Here is a 3593-nt window from a genome sequence, read left to right on the forward strand (position 1 = left end):
AGTGAGAGATTCGGAGAGCTGTGGTCTAGTTCTAGTGACCTGTCACGCCATTTTAACTTCTTTGGTAAATATTCCTTCTTGAGATGTAGGCACTTGCTCCTCCTCCCAAAAGAAGTTATCTCTTCCAGGGACAGAAGACTCCTCTGAAATAAACTCATTGCCTAAATAAGACAAAGGAAAAATGGAAAAGAAAAAAGAAAAAAAGCCCTAATTAGACCTTATAACTGCCCTTTCCTCAGGAGGAGCTCTGTGGAGGTGTAGCTGGCTCTCCCCATGTTGTCTTTCCTTTATTCCTCTGGGTGCTACTGCGTTTCCAGGAACTGTCCCTGGTGTAGATGCTGTGGTTCTTGATGTAGGTGATGACAGCATCTGGGAGCAGGTACTTCACACTGTGCCCTGGCTGAAGTCCCGCCTGATGTACGTGGAGCGGAGCCCATTCTGCGCAGGTTCCCTGGCCAGGTGACTGTTGCACCCGTGCCTGTGCAGGATGGGCGAGCCCAAGCTGTATTCCTTTGGGTTGTGACTTGTCCGGCTCACACACACATGCCAAACTTCTCCACTATCTGCTGGATGTGTGCATCTTTCCAGAGGTTGGGGGTCTAGAAGGTCTTCAGGACATCTGCCCCACAGAGGAACTTCAGCTCAGGCCCAGCTGTGGGGGCTGTGGAGTGAGCCTGGCTGTGGAGTGAGCCCAGCTGTGGTCTAGGCCTTCCGTCTGGGGCAGAGATTTGAGCAGTTTGCTGTGATGCTGCCTCAGCACCTTCACTGTCTCCATCCACTGCACCACACCTGCTCGCTCTCCCAGGGGTCCACCTGGACCCAGTCGGCCGTCTGCAGGGCCAGCCAGGCCATGGCCACCCAGTCTTTCTTCCTGTAGATGATTCTCCTGATCAACTGGTACATTCCTGTTTGATGCAGGTGGTCTCTGGCCACCTCAAACAAGCGCAGGTGCATGTTGGGATGGGACTGAAGGAGCCACAGGCCAGGAGCACCACTGGGATTCGGCTCTTCATCTCGTCAGGCACATCCACAGCCATGGCAGTGGCCACCCTTCCTGTGCATGGCGGGGCTCTTCAGAGGCTCTCTGTGAGCCTCGGGGACTGCCTTGGACTGGGGTATCCACCGCATGGAACCCGGGCTCCTGGCCTGTATGTGGCCCTACACCAGAGGACTGCTCAGGACGGCTCCTGCTCTCGAGTCCCAAGTACCTCTGCAGCCTGACCGCCCTGGGATAAGCTTGCCCCGCCCCTGAATTGGCATATCTTAATCCTACACCACAGTGTGTCTCTAGATTCTAGAAGAGTTTAGTGAAAGGAATTTGAACTTTTTTCTTAGCTTCAGAAAGAATTTCTATAAATTTCACAGTTGATTTCTCTTGAAGTAAAGCCTGTTTTAAAAGAGTGAACAAGGTACTTTATACAGATCTCTCAACTCTCAAAATAGACCTGTGAGATTCAGATGCAAAAAGGAGTCATAATTTCTTCTCTCACAGGTGCAGTACAAATCAAATGATTTCCATTTGTTTTTCTTGTCACTTTAGCCACTACCATAGCTTTATTATAGCTGTGTTTCCCTCCTGTTTGCCCTACCAATTCCTCCTAAGATTTCCCACAGTTCTTGTCTGAGAAGTAAACTTGTAAAGTACCTGACAGTAAAGTCAGGGGATAAGTAAGCCACCATCCAGTCTGATCACAAAATCAAAATGTTTGTGATATGTCAAACCTTTAACAAGTCAATTGCTTCTTTTGAAAAATGTGTCTGTTCTCCTTCATGCTGAGAACAACCAAGTCACTCTATGAATTTTGCTCTAAGACCAAAGGCACTATGTTTTCTGGCAATAAATTATGTTAAATATCTAATAAGATGGCTAAGCAGCATTAATGTCTTTTTATTTTTAAGAATCTAACTTCATAGTTTAATTCCCTATAAAGCAGAGTTGAGCTCTGTGTCTTTGGTAACTCAAGTAGATAATGTAAAATTTGTCCTGAAGTTTCAGGGAGTAAAAGTTTAGGCCCTGCAGGCCCTGAGCTATTTATGCTGTCACCAGACATTTTCCTCCTAAGTAGTCTTCAGAATTTTGCTATGTGTGTGTATATGTATATGTGTGTCCATCTGTTCTAAGAGTTGTTCATCAGACCCTAGTTTGTTAATGACTGTTGTTCCTGCTTGGCTTCAGTTAATCTTGCTCATAGATGACAAACTGGGGAGCATATTTGTCAAACCCAAGTTCTTTTACAAAGCCAAAAGTAGAGATCTTGAAAAAAGATTTCAAAGAAGTGTTTGGACATTTAGAGTTGAACAAGAATGTTCAGATTTGCTGAGAGTGATAGTCACTGCAAACACAACGGGCTCATTAAGCCTTGAGGAACTCAAGCAGGGCTACCAATTTCCAGATGAAGAATTTAATACTAAAGGAATATGTTGGCTTATTAAATATAGAAATCCATTTCTGAGAATGGTTGATAATTGGAGCCTTACAAAAAGATAATTTCTCACAGGAAGCTTCAAAATGATTAAAGAAAACATTCCTGAGCCTTTCCAAATGGTGTAATGAGTAATCAGATGTATCGTGAGTACTCTTTGTTGAACTGAAAATAAAGAAGAAAACATATTGTTTCTTTTAAACCCACCTCCCCCATTTCTCTCATACACATACATGCATACCCTATGTATGTAGGTGTAGAGTCCACATAATGTCAAACTTAGGTATTTCTGTGGATGAGAGTTTCAGAACAAAAATATCCTATCTGGCCATGTAAATAACTGCAAGATCTTTTAGTCTCAAACTTGTCAGCTTGTCTCATCTCGTTTCCTATCTCAAACAGCTCTTCCCCAGCTTACGAATAAGCTCCAAACAGAACTTCAGTATTTTTGGGTTGTCCAACTAATTAATAATCATTTCTTTTTCTTTTAAGATTTATTTATTTGTTTTACAGAGAGAGAGAGAGATCATGTGTACATGCAAAAAGGAGGGGGCAGAGGGAGAGAATTTCAAGCAGACTCCCTGCTGAGCACAGAGACCCACTCTGGGCTGGCTTTCACATGACCTGAAGCTGAAGAGTCGGACACTTAACTGTGCCACCCAGTCGCCCCTAATCATTTATTTTTCTTGTGTATGAGTGTTGCTAAAGAAAGTTGGCTAATCCTCTCAAAGAGTAGGTGTATCATGACATCTTTATTTTGCTCTAAACTCAAGGTGAAGGGCCAAAAGACTTTGGTGAGTGTAGCTGGGAGACAAGCAGTCTTTTAACGCCCTCCGTTTAGAACCTCCATTATCATTTTTCTCATACAATGAATCAGATCATCCTCTTTTCATTAGCCAGCCCTCCCAATGACTTGGTCTGCTTCAAATGGATTGCTAGCTGCAGATGATACATGCTCAAACATCTCATCATTTCCACATAATTCCCCTAATTGAGAAACTTGTACTTTCATTGCGTCCTCAAAAAGCAATTTCCTAATGACTTATTAAAATAATGCCATTTGCCAGCCTTTTAAAAAGTCCCACTTTTGCATGGTGTCATGCTATAATTAGTAATACAGCATCAGTGATTAAGCTGAATACCAATTTGAGGCATTTGGACAGCCTTAAC

At 43.5% G+C, this 3593-nt stretch overlaps 1 pseudogene; it reads right to left on the minus strand.

Moving 5' to 3' along the window:
- Positions 1-235: 235 nt before the first annotated feature.
- LOC113262343 (nicotinamide/nicotinic acid mononucleotide adenylyltransferase 3-like) lies at positions 236-1013 on the minus strand (annotated as a pseudogene).
- Between the last annotated feature and the right edge of the window lie 2580 nt (positions 1014-3593).

Source organism: Ursus arctos, unplaced genomic scaffold (genome assembly GCF_023065955.2).
Source record: "Ursus arctos isolate Adak ecotype North America unplaced genomic scaffold, UrsArc2.0 scaffold_75, whole genome shotgun sequence".
Taxonomy (NCBI): domain Eukaryota; kingdom Metazoa; phylum Chordata; class Mammalia; order Carnivora; family Ursidae; genus Ursus; species Ursus arctos.